This window comes from Tamandua tetradactyla, chromosome 13, assembly GCF_023851605.1.
Source record: "Tamandua tetradactyla isolate mTamTet1 chromosome 13, mTamTet1.pri, whole genome shotgun sequence".
In the NCBI taxonomy this organism is placed as follows: domain Eukaryota; kingdom Metazoa; phylum Chordata; class Mammalia; order Pilosa; family Myrmecophagidae; genus Tamandua; species Tamandua tetradactyla.
In genome coordinates, this window is record NC_135339.1 from 37,560,771 (window position 1) to 37,579,398 (window position 18,628).

The 18,628-nt window shown below is 42.1% G+C and overlaps 1 protein-coding gene across 5 annotated transcripts in view; it reads left to right on the forward strand.

The window, feature by feature from the left end:
• Positions 1 to 486: 486 nt before the first annotated feature.
• SLC16A9 (solute carrier family 16 member 9) overlaps positions 487 to 18,628 on the forward strand; it is a 76,494-nt gene continuing 58,352 nt past the window's right edge. Inside the window, exon 1 of one of the 5 annotated variants that reach the window (XM_077125258.1) lies at positions 487 to 614. The gene's annotated coding sequence lies outside the window, so the exon portion shown is untranslated. Of the gene's footprint in view, positions 615 to 5,825; positions 5,940 to 6,256; positions 6,671 to 7,220; positions 7,404 to 16,946; positions 17,481 to 18,628 lie in introns of those variants that run through there. The other 4 variants (XM_077125256.1, XM_077125253.1, XM_077125255.1 and 1 more) reach the window with 4 other exon arrangements.

Consider the following 18,628-nt stretch of genomic DNA (forward strand, 5'->3'; position numbering starts at 1 on the left):
GGTCATTGTGAGCACTATGCATGAGGTTGAGCTAAGGAGCTTGGCTTGCACCATGGTCTGTAGGATTACCCCAAGTGTGTGTACTGTGGGTCATACCATTCTATAGATTGAGAAATGTAGTGATTTGTCTCTAAAAACCAAGTGAGAGATTTGGTTGAGAGTAACAGGACTGTTGGCATGCTTCTGTCTAAGCAGGTTATGTCACTGGAGTTTGACCAATGTTTGCTTGTAGCTGCCAAAGTATCATGTCCCTTTCTTTCAAACCCTCTTTAACCTAATAATAACTCCTCATTCTTCTTTGTTAGGACAAAGCTTCTATTATTGGTTGAATTGTGTCTTGCAAAAAGATAAGTTCAGGTTCTAACCCCAGTCCTGTGAATGTGACCTTATTTGGAAATAGGATCTTTAAAGATGTAATTAGTTAAGTTGAGGCCAAACTGGATTAGGGTGGGTCCTCATTCAATGTGACTAGTGTCTTTATAAGAAGAGAGAATATGGAGACAAGACAGACAGAGGGAAGAAGGCTATTTGAAGACGGATGCAGAGATAAGAGTGATGAATCTACAAACCAAGGAATACTAAAGATTGCCAGCAAACAGCAGCAGCTAAAGGAGGTAAGGGAGAATTCTTTCCTTTAGGTTTCAGAAGGAAAATGGTCCTGCCAACATCGAAATTTCAGATTTCTAGACTTCCGAACTGTGAGACAATAATTTCTGTTGTTTAAAGTTCTTTGTAGTACTTTGTTTACAGCAGCTCTAAGAAATTAAGGTAGTCTGTTTTTGGTGAAGCCTTAGCATTTACTTTGCAAGGCACTACTGCTTACTACTCTGATATCTAATAGGTGGCCCACTTTTCGTTATTGTTACATATTCTCTATGATCATATTTTCCAAACCACAAATCAGAAAGCTTAGTCTGACAAAGAATTTTGTACCACTCACTTCCAATTGCAAAGGAAAAGCAGGAAATGTATTTTGGATTAAAAAATACTGGTGTTTCTTGGAAACTTTTACTACTTTATTGAAACAATAAGATAAAATGTTTAAAATTGGGACTATTCTAAAGGATCCAGCAGGATAAGGCACAGTTTCCTAAATTTCCATCAATTCTTAAAAAGCTCTAATGAGAATCTTCGAAGCCATTCTAGACTTTTCTCTCTGATTAATCCCTATACCCATCAGTTGCATGGTATTTATTGACCACCCAATTTGGTCCCCTTATCTCTATATTATAGCTCCTGCTTTAGATTTTCATAATCTTTTGCTTCAATTGTTCAACTAGCCTCTTAACCAGTCTCCATTGGCATGCTTCTGTCTAAGAATGTCTAGAAATGTATTGGCTTTTACAAAGGAGATTTATTAGGTTCCAAATTTACATTTCTAAGGCCATGAAAATGTCCAGACGAAGGCATCCAGAGAAAGATACCTTGATTCTGAAAAAAAGCCAATGTTGTCTGAGGGTTTTATGTCACATGGGAAGTCATATGGTGACGTCTGCTGGCACTTTCTCCCAGGTTTCATTGCTTTCAGCTCCTGGTTCCAGTGGCCTCCTCTCTGAGCTTCTGTCTGTCACCAAGCATCCAGCTCTCTGCTCTCTGTGTTGACTCTTTTAAGGACTCAGATAAATGAATTAAGACCCATCTTGAATGGGCAGGGTCACATTTCCATCTAATCAAAAGGTCACACTCACAATCGGGTGGGTAACATCTCCATGAAAACAATCTAATCAGGAGGTCTGGTCCTACAATATTGGATTAGGATTAAAAGAACATGGTTTTTCTGGGGTACATAACAGTTCAAACGAGCACACCCTCCCAGGTTACCCTCCCACATAGCCTCTAAGAGTGATCATTTTGAAACACAAATCCAACTTTACCATTCCCTGTTTGAAAATCTTTAATGAGGGCAGTGCAATGGTGGCTCAGTGGCAGAATTGTCACCTGCCATACTGCAGACCTGGGTTGATTCCCAGAGCCTGCCCATGCCAGACAAAACAAAACAAAGCAAAAACTTCAGTGGGTCCCTTCTGCTTCTTGGATACAGCCTTAATAGAGAATACAGAGCCCCCAGGCTCAAAGCCATTGTAGAGGGTACTTGTTATATTTGCCTAGTTAGCACTTTTATTTGCTTTTGGGGAATTACTTCTTCCTCCAGTGTGTACCTTCAAAGTGCTCTGTCTTCTCCTAGGGAACAGATGGTCACATGGTCCAAGCCAGGTCAGTCACACTCTTTCTTCTGGAACTTTGAATCTTGAATGAAATCCTGCAAGAATGGAGTTGAAGCTCATTCATTTCCTGCTGAGACTATGTAGTAGCCCCTGCCAATGGGAAACACTGTTTGCAATCAAAAGCCCTATTCCCTGTTTAACATTTCCACTCCCCACAAATGCACTGACCTTTAATCATTTGTAATTATCCATTGTCATTTCCTAAGAGTCCATGAAAGTCTTTCATGCCATCAACACTTGGCAAATACTTTTCTCCCTGTCTTGTATTTCCATCTTTGTCCCCATAACATAGCACACATACCTCCATTGAAGAACTTAGTGCATTCTAGTAATTATTTACCTGTCAGTCTTATATTTTATAGTTCATACGTTGGGCTTTATGTTATAGACAACAAGTAGTGCACATCTCCAGAATTTAAGAAAAAGGTCTCAAGTTGAAGATCATGTAGAATCAACATAAAATGCATGAAACTGACCATAGGGTGCATTGCTGATGTGATTAGGGAAGACATCAAAATAGGGGTGCTGATAATAACAAAGTCATGTGAAAAACACAGAGCAGTTATCACTAGCTAAGTAAAGAGTCTGAATAGAGAGTGTCTCTGGACTCACACTGCCTGTGGGCAGTTTACTTAACCTCATGAGGCCTTAGTTTCTCATCTGTAAAATGGGTTAAAAATTAGCAGCATTTGCGTTATACGATTAAATGAGTCAATGCTCATAATTACTTAGACTAGAATACAGCCTGGTGGACTAAGGTGTGCTGGTTTGAAATGATGTATGTACCCTAGAAAAGCCATGTTTTAATCCTAATCCCATTTTATCCCATTTTGTAAAGGCAGCCATTTCTTCTAACCCCTATTCAGTATTGAATATTTGAAACTGTAATTAGATCATCTCCCTGGAGATGTGATTTAATCCAGAGTGGTTGTTAAACTGGATTAGCTAGAGGTGTGTCTCCACTCATTTGGGTGGGTCTTGATTAGTTTCTGAAGTCCTATAAAAGAGGAAACATTTTGGAGAAACAGAGATTTCTGAGAGAGCAGAGAATGACATAGCCACGAGAAGCAGAGAATCTACCAGCCAGCAACCTTTGGAGATGAAGAAGGAAAATGCCTCCTGGGGAGCTTCATGAAACAGAAAGCCAGGAGAGAAAGCTAGCAGATGACGCCATGTTCACCATGTGCTCTTCCAGTTGAGAGAGGAACCCTGAACTTCATCGACCTTCTTGAACCAAGGTATCTTTCTCTGGATGCCTTTGATTGGACATTTCTATAGACTTGCTTCAATTGGGACATTATCTTGGCCTTAGAACTGTAAACTAGCAACTTATTAAATTCCCCTTTTTAAAAGCCATTCCATTTCTGGTACATTGCATTCGGCAGCTAGCAAACTAGAACATAAGGTAAGAGAGGAATTTCAATGATCAGTTACACAAAACAATTACTGACAACGTGAGCATACATTTGTTCTTTTGCTAATTTACTTTTCCATTCATTCATTTGACATGCTCATTGAGCAAGGCCCTATTCTGTTCCAGCCACTGGGCTAGGGATCAGTGATAAGTGGACAGGCCTGGCACCTGCCCTCAGTTTACCTGGATAAATAGACAAAGCTATTTTAGGTGTTGTTAGTCCTACATCTAGAGATGCAGGAGGTGCCGTGGAAACTGATGCATGTGAGGGTTGTCTTGGCCATGACCTTGAGACGACGCAATGCTTGTCAGAAGGATGTGTATTGGAAGTACACATTCACATGCATTCCACATAATTCTATGTTTCTGATTTCCACTTTTGTGAAAATGTAGCGAGGTGGTTCAGAGCATGCTTCTCTGTAGCCAGACTGCCTGGCTTCAAATCCTAAAATCACTACTCACTAACTGTGATTTGGGGCAAACTATTTCGCTCTCTCCAGTTGACCTTCATCATGTAATGATAATAATACCAACTGCTTCATAGAGATACTGCGAGCAGCGGATGAGTTAATATATGTCCAAAGTCCATCCCAGAGTTAGCTCTCACACCTGTGAGGCAAGTTTCTAAGTTCAAGAGGAAAGAGAACTGGCTAAGCAATCAGCCAGGCCAGGTCTGAATCCACTCAATCACTTACGGACTGAGTGACTAGGACAAATAACAATATCTCTGAACCTGTTTCCTCACCTGTAAAGTGGAAGTAACAATACTTTACCATACAACATTGTTATGAGGACTAAAGGAGATAGCATAGTTCTTGGCAAACACTAGAGACACGAGGAATAACATTTACCTCTCTTCCCCCTTCCTCTAAGATTAAAAATAATTTGAACCAGTTAGTATGTTGAAAGATAAAGCCAAGAAAATGGGAAATGATATTCTAGAGAACTTCAAGTAAAAATAAAATACGGTATGTCTTTAAGGTCATTTTTAATATTTGGAAATTCTTCCTTTTAAACAAAAACTATATGCATGAGAGGGAATAATTTATCTACTCTTACCATTTTTCAATCTTTTATCTGTTAGCATGTGAGAGAATGAAATGAAATTAATAGATAATGTTTAAATCTCTGTGCTAACTGCTATGAACGCTTTCAATTCTATTTTATATATTTAATTTTTAGTGATTTTAGTTCTTTTCTTTAGTTATTTTTATTTCGAAGTGTAGCATCCTGTTGATCAACAGGAGAGCAACACATTCACAAAAGAAACCTGCTGTGATGTAATAAGTCAGGGAGGGACATCTAGTCCCAAGGATGAACCAATGTTGCTGGAACTGCACCCACCCCAACCCGTTCGCCGATGCCTCCCACTGCCTTCCTCACTGCTGCCTCCTCTTGGGATGTGGGCCACAGAGCACCTGTGGGTTAATTAATTTTTCCATCTCATTCTCTAAAGGATTGAGGCTTAGAACATTTCACAAATTTCTTAATTAATGCTCCGTCACAATAATACAGAACAAAGAATGGACTCTTATTCAGAGAACCACTTCTGTCCCAACTCGTCTTAAAATCTTTTCTCCCTAGGTTTCTTTTCTCAAAGGGGGGTTCATTTATACCTAACTTATTCAGTGACCTGCCTTTCATTTTTTCTTTTTCTTTTTTCCTCACTCCATCTTTGCAGAAAGTATATTGACTTCTGTACCTGAGAGAGACCCAAGGGTGGGTACTACACAGAGCTGTAAAGCCAGAAATATTTAACTTATCTGGCTCTCACCTCACAAGGAGATTTTGCATCTTCACCTCACTGGGTGTAAAAATACTGGAGTGTACAGAGGTGGTGGTGGTCTTGTCTCTGCACCCACCCACCCACTTCGATCCAGGGCACATCCCTTGCCTCTGTGGGTCAAATTCCACTCAGTAGAGTTCCAGGGTTGGACTAGATCCCTGAGTTCTCTTGTTTGTCTAAATGCTCCTCTGAGGTGTGACTGGACAATGAACTTTCACAAAGAGGTAGGGGCATTTCACATTCCAGTCCGGCAGCACTTCCCTGAGGCAAGCAGCCACTGCTCCCCAAGTTGGATTTCATCCTCTCCAAATCCTCCAGGCAGCCTTCTGCTGACTTCACTCGCTGCACTGTTACAAAGGGCACCACTTGACACCCTCATTCCCCACTGCTCAGGAGCACTGACTCCAGAAAGTTCTGGTGCTCGTTTCTTCCGGATCACTGCCCACCTGGGTATACAGCTCCCACCAGGAGGACTCGCGGTCCACGGCCACCCCACGGCCACCCCAGAAGTGAGGTCTGAGACCAGGGGCGGGTCACACACATCTCTACACGGTCCCCGCAAATGCGCCCGGTCCCCAGCGAGCCCGGCAGGGTAGCGCCGTGCGCGGAAGGAGCTCAGCGCTTCGAGGGCGCGCGACTGCGAGCTCCGGCAAGGCGCCCGGCCGGCTGTGCCCGGCTCTCCCGCGGCCTTGGTGGCTCCAGGCCGGACCCGGGGTCGCCGCCGGGGCAGCGTCCTCTCTCCGCTTCGCCCGGCCTGGCCCAGCACGGCCGGGAGCCGCGGGAGGAGGCGCAGCGCCCCTACCGCCGGCTTTTCCGCCTCCATCTCCTCCGCAGCCTCCTCCTCCTTCCCCCAACCACCCGCGCAGCCACAACCGGTTCAGACTGGCCGGGGTGCCCCGCAAAGAAGAGAAAGGGGAGGGGGGAACCCAGAGAACAACTTCCCGGGGAGGAGGAGGAGGAGAAAGAGAAGGTGGAGCCCAGGCAGGGGCTGGCTCCTTCCCTCCATGTGGCCGCTGCTGCCTGCGGGCTCGGCTGGGGCAGAGGGCGGCCGCTCCGCCGGCAGCGCGTAGCGGTACCGATTGCCCAATACTCCGGCAGGGGCCGGGGCCCGGGCCCGGGATAAATAGCCGCTCGGCTGGCCCCGAGCTGCTGGGGAAAGCGGCCGCCGCGGTCCCCACCGCACCGCCCGCCCGGGGCACTGCGCGGGGTGCTGCGTCCTGAAGTCCCGCCGCGGCGGGCACCCAGGTAAAAGCCCGGGAGCCCCGCAGGGAGGGTCCCAAGGGTCGGCGGCTGCCCCCCACTGCGCGGCCTCCGGGAGCCGACAAGTAACTCCTGCGATTGTGGGCAAGCAGTGGAGAGGTAGACAGCGGCGGACACGCTGTCAACCGCCGCCGAGCAACTTAGAACCGGTTTCTTGCTTGGGGTGTGTGCCGGATGGTGGTGGTGGTTGTGGTGAAAGTGCTCGCCTGGCGCCCGTGCGCACGCCTTCACACAGCCTCTTAAGCACCGCGGTGCTACTCCGCAGCTGCCAACTTTTCCCGGGGGAGCACGCTGTCCCTGGATGGGGTTCACAGGGGAGATCTTTTCCGGGAATCCCGAGATAGTTTGTGGGACTGATGGTGGTAGAGCGGGGGTGGGGGTGGGGCGCCACCCAGGTGGGCCCCCATTTCCTGGAGGGCCCCGAGGCCTTCAGCTGCCCCGGCCCTAGAGCGAGTGCATGCAGGTGCCCTCCCAGAAGTGCCTAGATGGAGGCTGCGGGGGTGCCCGGACACGCTTGGGGCTGCGAGGAAGGCAGGCGCGCGGCGGGCGGATTCTGCACTCCTGCGCCAAGTTCAGCACCACCCGGTCAGCCCTGGGCGAACTAAGGCGCCCAGCCTTGGCTACCGCCGCTGGCCGCAGGGGCACCCCGGCCACCTGGACACCTAGCTGGAACTTGCGTGCACTTGGTGTTTAAACCCCGGTCTTTGACTCGCCTGAGGTAACCTACTCTGGCTTCAGCAGCGCCCAGAGGCTTTGGAGAGCGCTGATAAGAGTTTAAAAATTTGGTCATCAGGAGCAAATCAGTGCTTTACTTTGTTTTTGGGATGCCAGGTCTATCTAGCACAAACTATCCCGGAAGTTTAGACAGGAGTCAAAATAAACATAGTAAGTTATTTGATAGAACAGAAAATTTTCTTGGTCAATTTTCCAGGCCACAGTTAGTTTTTGGGTATGTATTTTTAATCTTAAATTACCTGGATAACAGTTTAGATTGCAGTTTAATCTTAAATTACCTGGATAACAGTTTAGGTTCCCCAGAGTTGGATTTTCATTTGTTCTATTAAATCCTGTCAGTTTGATATGTCCTAACAATTACCTAAATTTGGGTTGATCTCAGCTCTGAGAAATTCTGACTGGTACAGGCAGAGGAGAAGATTTTGAAGTGATTACAGCCTATTTTGAACAGTCTACATGCACAGATGACTGGTATAGTACCCACATCATTGCCCAAAACAGAGTGTTTTGGTTTTTTGTTTGTTTGTTCAAATGAAATTAGATAATAAAATAGTTTAACCTGCGATTTTGCAATAACTCATACTTTCAGCACCGCCGTCCTCCTAAGAACATCTTTCTGGGTTTCTTCCCTTTTGAGTGTAGGTGAAGGTGGAGTAGCACCAAACCTTCATATGTGTAAGCTGATATGGAGAGAGGCAAAGATCCTGAGAGATAGATAAGGAGACTAGCAAATCTTTTCTTGCTTCTGACTTTGAAAAAGTTGTGGCGATGGTGTGATTTGGCTGGTGTCTGAATCAGGGTGGCTCATGGTGTATTTAGGCTGGATTTGGTGATGGATCTAGATCTCTTAGACCACAATAAGACAGATGTAGTCAGATTTTTAAGCTTTACTCCCTCTCTCTAATCTTTAAAATCCCCATTGTTTTAGTCTTTTTTAAAAAAAGTGTGAGATGGTTTGAACTTAATTCATAGAATGCAATAGAACATGTAAGACGTGGAGTTGAAGTGCTGTGGTCTGAAAGTCTGCTCCATACAGCCACTGTTAAAGAAACTGAAAAGGAGATAAGTCTTCAGTTAGAGATAAGAACAGAGCCTATCTGGTCAGGACTAAGGTAAAACAGAATACAGGATAATAATGATGGTGTTTGTATTTTAGAACTTCACTTACTATATGAGACCAAAGGAAGAGAGCTTTGTTTCGTCCCAAACCTAAATTATCTGTAGCACAGAATCAAACTCAATCTGTCTGGATAGCTCATTTAAATAACCCAAACACATGGAGCCCAGAATGGGAACAGGGGCTTGTAATTCAGTATAGCTTATTGTAATGCCCAGATACAACTCAGAATATTTGGAGCAGATAATTTTAAAATATTGACAAAGTCCTACAAGGTATGGGAGAAAAAATATGGAACAGTAAAACTTTACCACTGGGGAAAACCCTGATACTCTCTCAAACATTAGGGACTCCCAAGTTAATAGGCCAAGAACTAAATCTTGAGGGTTGCTCTTTTGAAATTCATTTCTGTAGTGAAGAAGCTAAGCTTACCTATAATTATGCCTAAGAGTTACTTCCAGAGAACCTCTTTTGTTGCTCAGATGTGGCCTCTCTCTGTCTAAGCCCAACTCTACCAGTAATATCATTACCCTTCCCCTGTATGGGTCATGATGCCATGGGTGTGAGTCTCCCTGGCAACGTGGGATATCACTTTTAGGAATGACCTGGCCCTGGCATCTTGAGATTAACAGATGCCTTTCTGACCAAAAGGGGGAAAATAAATGTAACAAAATAAGGTATCAGTGGCTAAGATCAAATAGAGACAAGAGGCTATTCTGGAGGCTACTCTTATGCAAGCTTCAGCTAGATGTTGCTGTTTACCATGGTCTGCCAAACTTCAGTCAGCATCATTCCTGTTAACCCTAAAGTTCACCTAGGGCTCCGAGATCCCACAGAAAAGTTTACTTTTCAGAAACCTAAAACTTCAGATGGCTCCTAGGCCAGGTAAAGTCTAAAACCCATAGGTACCAATCTCTCTAAGAACATCAGCAGTTCCATCCCCCTATCCTATATTGTTGATACCCAGTTTCAACATGAAAAAGTTAGAATGGGCATAGCCCAAATATCCCTAAAGACTGGGAGAAGGATCAAGGGAGAAGGAGGCATCATATCAGAGAAGTTAGGGTTTAACAAACGAGTATTACTGCTGAATCATTATATTAATATTTCTTTTTAGTCTCCAGTGTTTTGGAGCAGCTATAAGAAAAAACCTAAAATTGTGGAGTGTAACCCATACCAGACTTTGAAATCTGTTCTACAACTATTTGTTAAAATGTACTTTGAAATTTATTGCTTTTATATATATATATGTTATATTTCACAATAAAAAATGTTAGGGGTGGGACACAGTGGCTCAGCAGGCAGAGTTCTCACCTGCCATGCCAGAAACCTGGGTTCATTTCCCAGTGCCTCCCCATGAAAAAAAAAAAAAATTAGGGTGGTGCAACAGTGGCTCAATGGCAGAATTCTCACCTGCCATGCAGGAGACCTGGGTTCGATTCCCTATGCCTGCCCGTGCGAAAAAAAGAAGTAAAAAATGTTAAAAAATTGCAATAAAGTATAGAAGGCCTGTGGGAAGATGCAAAGAAAGTAGTATCTTGCCTGTATAACAAGAGCATTCCAAGAAAATATCACCTAATAACTTTTAAGTATAAGTAAAGACTATGAAAAATACATATAATTTGAGCTAATCGCCCTTTCCCTCAGAGGTTCTTTGCAGACACCAAAGTATTCCAGGTAGATAATGAGATTGATCTATAACTTAAAATTGAATTCAAGGAAAGAGCACATAGTACCTGCCTTCAAAGACGTTAGCCTAGTGGGGAAGGTAAATGCATGACTTAGTTTCCTAGGGCTGCTGTAACAAAGGACCAGAGATTAGATGGTTTAAAACAGCAGAAATTAATTGTTTCACTGTTATGGAAGTTAGAATTCTGAAATCAAGGTGTCAGAAGGGCCGTGCTCCCTCTGCAGTTGGTAGGGAAGAAGCTATTCCATGCCCCTCTTTTGGCTTCTGGTGGTGGCTGGCAGTCCTTGGTGTTACTTGGCTTGTGGATGCATCTCTGCCTCCATCTCCAAATGGGCTTCCTTCATCTCCATTGTCATATGGCATCCCTCTTGTGTCTTTGTCTATGTCTCCTCTACCTTTTTTATAAGGACACCAGACATTTTGGATTAGGACCCACATCATTACAGTTTGCTGTCATCTTAACTAATAACATCTTTAAAGACTCTGTTTCCAAATAAGTTCACATCCAGGAGACTGGGGGTTAAGTCTTGAACATGTCTTTTTGGGGGACACATGTTTAACCCATAACAGCATGCTTGTAATATCTACCATACAAGACAGTATAAATTGAGTCATATGGCAGCAGTGTCAATGGTGTGCTATTGAATGACAGAGAAAAGCAGAGATTCATTCAAAGTTAAGAACTGAGAAAAGCTTTGTGGTAGGTATAGCATTTTAGCTGAGTCTTAAAGAAGGAAAAGGAATTCTTTGGTGGAAAGTAGGCACATTGGAACAATAGGATGGCACAAGTATAGGCAGAGATATGGCAGTCTAGTGTATTCAAGGGAAATGCAGCAATCTGGAGTGGCTGCAGCCTGAAATTTAAGATAAATAAGGCTAGGAGATGGAATGGGGCTATATTATGGCAAACATAGCAAACCATGATATGGTGATTTGAAGGTGTATGTACCCCAGAAAAATGTTCTTAAATTTAACCCATTCTTGTGGATGTGGACTCATTGTAAGTAGGTCCTTTTGACGAGGCTACTTCTGTGAAGGGGTTACCCACTTCATTCAGGATAGTCTTAATCCTCTTTCTGGAGTCCTTTATAAATGGAATGAACACAAAAAGAGAGAGAAAGAAAGCCATGGGTGCAATAAGCTGAAAGCAACAAAATCTGAAGAGAATAGAGAGACCAGCAGAGGCAGCCATGTGCCTATCATGTGGCAGAGGAGCCATGGAACCCCTGTAGCCAGTCTTTGGGAAGAAAGCATCACCTTGTTGATGCTTTGATTTGGACACTCTCCTGGACTCTAACCATAAGCAAATACATTTCCATTGTTTAATCTGAACCCATTTCATTGTATTGCTTTGACAGCCTAGGAAACAAACACATGCTAAGAAATCAAAATGTGATTGGACATTATTATTATATTTATATCAACAGTGTTAGCCCCCCTTAACTGTAGTTTGTACCCTTGTGCTGTTTTAAAACAGTCATGTACCCCAGAAAAGCCATTTTCTTTAATTTTCATTCAATGTTGCTGGGTGAGATCATTTTGACTATTTCCCTGGAGATGTGACCCACCCAATTGTGGGTGGTAACTTTTGATTAGTTGGTTTCCATGGAGATGTATCTCCACCAATTCAAGGTGGGGTTGCTTACTTGAGCCGTTTAAGAGGGAACCATTTTGGAAATAGCCAACAGAACCAACAGAGCGCACACAGTCAGAAACCTTTGGGAATGCAGAAGAAGGGTGTCTCCTGGAAAGTCTTATGAAATGAGGAGAGAAGGTTAGCAGATATTTCTATGTGCCTTGCCAGCTGAGCAAAGTGTCCAGAAACTAAAGACTCCAGCAGGCACTAGCCATGTGACTTTCGAACTGACAGGGCTGTTCCAGACGACATCAGCCTTTCTTGAGTGGAGGTTACCTCTTGTTGGTGCCTTAATTTGGAAATTATCATGGCCTTAGAACTGTAAACTTGCAATTTAACAAATTCTCTTTTTTAAAAGCCATTCCATTTCTGGTATATTGCGTTCTGGTAGCTTACAATCTAAAACAGATTTTGGTACTGGAAAAGTGTGGTGCTGCTGTGGTTTGCAGATACCAAACATGCTGGAATGGTTTTTAAATGGATAAGGGGAAGATTCTGGAAGAGTTGTAAGGTGCTTGATAGAAAAGGCCTAGAATGCTTTGAAGAGACTGTTGGTAGAAATGTGGACTCTAAAGATACCTCTGATAAGAGCTTACACAGAAATGATGCATGTGTTATTGCAAGCTGGAAAGAAGGTAACCCTTGTTTAAAAATGGCAGATAATCTGGCAAAATTGGCTACTGGTTTTGAATGGAAGGCACATTTTAACAGCCATGAACTTGGACAGAGAGATTTCCAAATTAATGTGGAAAGTGCAGTCTATTTTCTCCTTGCAGCCTATAGAGAAATGTAACAGGAAAGAGATAAGCTGAGAACTGAACTCTTGCATACAAAGAAACCAGAAATTTATGGTCTGGAAAATTCTGGGCTTCCAGAAAGAGAGACCCCAGAGAATAGTGCCCCATGTGAGAATTTAACTGAATGTAGAACCAGTCAGGCATTTCAGAAAAAGCCAGGATTGGACATGGAGTTATCTAGGAAGAATTTGTGGACACTCCTTTTGTCTGATGGGTATGATCCCAGCATATTGCATAGAAAGCCAACAGGAGTGTTATGGGATCTGTATAAATGGAGTAATTGCCAGTCTGCACTAAAAGGGACAAATTGAATTAAAAATAACTTCAGAGGCAGACCATGGAAGAAGCTAAGGTCTGAAGCCAGGAAAGCTCAAATCAAGAGAGTGGGCCCACCCAAGCACTTGGAGAGGGTGAGTTTGCTCTGAAGGCAGAGGGTGAACCTTCTACCTCCATGATCTGGAAGAGTTGTGCCCCAGGTCTTGGAGAGGGTGGAGCACATTCCTTGAGGATTGGGAAGAGCCTGGCTGCCACCATATTGTGCTGGAGAGGTTGAGCATGTGCCCTCAGAGATGATAGAGAACCTGAGTTCAGGCTGATGTTTAGAAAGGGTGGAACTTAGGAAAAAGTGGTCTCCCCAATGTCCTCCAAGGTTGCATTTGGAAAGAGCCAGGCCACTGTATAAGCCCTTGGAAAGGGTGGGACTGCGACCTTCCAAAACCCTGAGGATAAATGATTTTGAGATCCAATGCAGTTTGCCCTGCAGGTTTTCTGAACTGTTTGGGTCTGGTGTCCCCTGTGTTCCTTCTAATTTCTCCTTATGGAAATGGAAACATGTATCCTCTGACTGTCCCTCTCTTGTGTGTTGACAGCAGATAATTTGTTCTGAGTTTTACAGGTCAAGAGCCAGAGAAGAATTTTTTTGCCTTAGAACAGACCATGCCTGTAACAGACTTTGATGGGATTTTTAATTGTTTTTAACTTAGTGTCGTGTTTGTATTGTTTCTGAAATGATTTAAAGCTTTTGTGATATTGTAATGGAGTGAATGTATTTTGTATATGGAAAAAAACATGTCTTTTTATGGGTCTGGAGGGTGGAATGTTCCAGTTTGAAACAGGCCTATACCCCAGAAAAGCCATTTTCTTTTATTCTCTTTCAGTATTGCTGGGGTGGTGGTGGTTCTTTCTTATTGTTTCCATGGAGACGTGACCCACCCAGTTGTGGATGGTAGCTTTTGATTAGTTGGTTTCCATAGAGATGTCTCCACCCATTCAAGCTGGGGGTTATTTACTGGAGCCCTTTAAGAGGGAACCATTTTGGAAAAAGCCAATAGAACCAATAGAGCCCACACAACAAGATACCTTTGAGGATGTGGAAGGAAGGCGTACCCCCCGGAAGCCTTATGAAATGAGGAGAGAAAGCTAGCAGTTGTCACCATGTGACTTTCTAGCTGAGAGAGGTGTCCAGAATCCAAAGATCCCAGCAGATGCCAGCCATGTGACTTCCCAGCTGACGGTATTTCTGACCCATCAACCTTACTTGAATTAAAGTATTTTTACCTGGATACCTTAGTTTGGACGTTTTTTAGGCTTAGAACTATAAACTTATAACATCAAATTCCCTTTATAAAAACTATTCTATGGCCCATGCACTGCCCCCCCAAAAAACAGAAACAAAAACAAGTTCAAAAATTGTGCTGCAATAATGGAATAGTCATATGGAAAAAGAATGAAATGTGACTCCACCACCACCACCATACAGCATACCAAAAAAAAAGGCCATTCCAATTCTGGTATTTTGCATTCTGACAGCTTGCAAACTAATATAGCCCTTAAGACCAATTTTGTGAGCTTCCCCCTAGAAGTAAGTAAATGAGTAAAATATCAATGGTATTTGCTTCCTATTAATGTTACTGAAAAGGAGTAATGTGTTCTAAATAGCCCTAAATGCTTTATTTAAACCATTCCTCCACCCCCCAATCTGCAATCTTATGGCGTAACAACTCTTAACTTGATTAAAATCTTGGATAGGAAAAGACCTCCACTTTCCTGGGCCAATATAAAGAGTAAAACCACTTTATATTTTCCTTTTCAATTGTCAATAATAATAAATAGTAATCATAATGATATTAACAATAATAATAGTTAATGTTTATTAGACATTATATGTGAAGGGAGCTCCATTTTTGTTTTATCTAGACAGGCATTATTTCTATTTTATAATGAGAGTTTTATTAAGCTCACACAGTTAAGTAAATAGTGGGATCAGGATTTGAACCCAAGCAATCAGGTCTCTAGAGCCTGCCTGTCCTTTGAACCGTGGTGCTATTACATCACAAGGGTATAATACCTCATCACTATTATAATAGTAGTTAGAAATTGGACCTGGTACCTGTAGGAGCAGTGTTTCTCTATTTTTAACTTTGAATATTTATTCTCTTCATTTTAATTAATTTCACTTTGGGAAACATTTCAGTGTTTTAGCACATTTTAATTAGAATTTTGTGACCCACTCAAAAGAAACTCCTAAGCTCTTTTGAGAAGAGACAGGATATGGGATGAGAAAAACATTAGCAAATATGAGGCATTAAATAAGAAGACCGGATCTGCCAGACTCTCTGGAAGATTGTCAATTTCAAATCTGCTTCTCATTATCCCCAATAAACCCCCTAAATGTACCAGATCATCTCTGTACATTTCAGCATCCCATATATGTTTTAATATGTCCTGTTTTTTTTATTCTGAAGGTGAAACAGCAAACATACTTGTTTGCACACAACACACTAAAGTATATATTCAGACAACAGATTGGGCCCTATTTGTCCTATACGAATTGTGCAAAACATATAATAAGCTAAACAGATCGATGGAGATATCATCATCATAGATTTCTTCACCAGAACACTCCTTCCCAGGCCAAACTTTGCAGGATATGGATTATGTGGGACAGAGAGAAGCTGAAACAAGAACCTGGCTGCACAGAGAGCCTGGTAAGAGTATAGGATATGGGAGATGATTATACCAACTTGTATCTAAGTGTTTGACTCTCAAACTTCATGTTACTTATATTTAACTCGCTAAATCTTTAGTTTCCTATATTAAACCCTGCTAAATCATCTTTTAATCAGACTCTGGTTTACAAATTCTGCTATTTTCTCTTCTGAGTCTGAGAGGAGGACATGAAAATAGGTAACCATCGGCTTAGGGTGGTCAGGAGGGATCTTGATATTAGTCTCTCACCTAGCATGATCTCTCAGAACCTCAATTTCCTCTTTTCAAAATTGAGAAGTTGAACTAGATTAGCAGTGGGAAGTTCACATGGTTTGCTGAGGTGATAGGCATCATAAATAAGCAAACAAATTGGTGGCAGGGTAAAAAGTAACACAGGTGAAACTTAAATGCAAGTTACCCTCAGTCCTCTGCCAAGGAGACAATAGGGAGTCAAAGGAATTGCAGAAAGTATGCCCCATCCAAAGAGGAGAGAAGTTACTCAGTTCCAACCAGTTATTTGTAAGAATGAGGGCCCAGTGTTGCCAGATCTTTTGCTCTTTGAAGAGAATCCAGAAATTCAGATTTCTATTGTGACATCTTGAAGTTTTAGAACTTTTTTCAAACTTGTTAAACAAACAAGCAAACACAAACAAACAAAAAACTACCAGGGCAGGCCAAACAAAACACATTTAAAAGGCGGATTTGACCCATGGGCTACCAGTGTGTGATTAGATGATTTTTAAGGTTCATTCTGGCTTCTGAATTCCATGATCCTAGTCTCAGCCCATTTTATCTGTAACCCATTTCTTCCCCATTTGCTAAAATATATTGCGATGCTCCCCGTATTTGAATTATGATAATTTCAGAGGAGCTCTTTGGGAAGAGTTGAACTATGAGAGATCTAAAAATCCTTTAAGGTTAAAAGAATGTCCTTTTGTGATGGTCATGCAGTTAACATAATTCAGAGGCCCCAGAAGTTAATTATTTATGTTAATTATTCCTTTCAGGATAATTTAATTCCAGAACCAAGAGCTGTTTCTCGAAATACTTTCCTTCTTGCTCTTCCTTCCCCTCAATGTGAGATAATAACAGCTGGGAAATTGATTGTTTTGTACTTGGTACATTTATAGAGTGTGGTGCTCAAAGAAACAATGCCTTCAGACTGGCAGTATTTTACCGTGTGCTCTGTCCCTCGTTTTAAACATAGAGCTACGTGGGGATGTCCTGGAATTTCAACTAGGTGAGTAAGTTAAGGGCTTGGCTTTTATGAGTTAATTCAGCAATTTGAGTTTCAAAACAAGCATTTATATGGATTAAGAAAAGACAAAATGAAAATAAAAATAATGGATTCACATACAATTCTTCTAAATTATCTTTAATAACTATCTCCTAGGAAAACTGTGCAGTGAAATTCTTTAATGCAATTGTACTTTTAAAGCCGGGCCTCTTGGGTTTAACTGGCTAGGATGTAATCTTCACTTCTGTCAACAGGCTATCTTACAAACAAGTGGACCTGACTCCAACTTGTAAGTTCAAAACAGATATTGATAATTGGAAGGAAGTATCTGAGTAAATAGGACAAGAGTGGCATGTTCAGAGAAATGGTTTACCTTTTTGTGACTTAGCTGACCACAAGAGGCTCAACAGAGAGCTCTGAATGACAGTTCTGAGCCACAGTTTATCCATAGTTTGTACTGGCTCCAGAAATAAGTCACCCCTTCCTTGTACTTCAGAGTGTGTTAATCATTGCTGGATGTTTAATGCTTAAAATCAAATCTGGAAGAGTCGGGTGGCTATCTGATTATTAAAGACAGAGTATCTGACTTACAGAGGTAAACATTTTGGATTTTAAAGATACATTTCTTTATTTTTATCCATGTATTTGGCTAGCCATTCAGATTCAATAGTGGAAGGAGTTCTAAGCTCCATGAGGCAGGGACTGGGTCTCCTTTGCCCTGCATTGCCTTCTACATGTACTCACTGCAGTTTTGCTGAGTGGAAGATAAATAACTTCCTGTATATTTTAATATACAGGAATTTAGTAAGAGGTTTCCCATGCATGCATTTATTCACTTCATAAGATTTGTTGAGCTTGTACTATGTGCCATACATAAATTTTAGTGTTGTGGATATGGCATAGGCTTATAGATTAGATACTTCCACAAATAAGCATATACATTGTGATAATGTTTTAAACTGTGCTGTCCACGGTGGTAAGGGTCTTCAGAGTAGACATGACTGGAGAGTTTCAAGGACTGCTGCAAGAAGAGGAGATATTTGGGCTAAATCTTGAGGGGAAAACAAGAGTTTGACAGGTGGCCAAGTTAGGGCAAAGTATTACAGCCACCTCTAGTACCTAATGTGTACTGAAGAGATGAATGCATGGAGAAAGGAAGGAGCACGGTTAGGTGTTGAATTGTGAGCCATGGCTTGGGGAGCACAGGTTTGTAGGAAGCCCTAGAGAGATATGGTTGGGGACTGGATCATTACATACCTTTTAGGTGAAAGAATGGGGCAATTAAGATCTAAATATCTGATGTTATAATGGCTAAAACACATGGATTCATAAAACCAATTTTGAGTTTTTACTTCTAGTGTTTGAATAATATTACAGTTTCACTAATGAAGGCTGTAGGATCCACAAGGGCAGGAAAGAACATTCTTGATTTCCCAGTGTACTTATAATAATAAATTAAACAAAAATTTTAATTTTTGTTCTGCTAAGACAGAAATTGTGGATGGTGAGAAATGACTGAAAATTTTGAAAGGCTGGAGCAGAATTTGAGATGATCAGATGCATGGTTTAGAAGGATCACTCTGGCAGTAGCTTAGGAGATGAACTATAGGAGGGAAAGACTGAAGGCAGAGGGATCCATCAGGAAGCAGTGATGATAGTCCCAGCATTTGTGAAGAATATGGAGAGAAAGGGTCTAATTGCAGAGCTGTCTGTCTGCAGAACCATGTTCCTGATTGACATAGG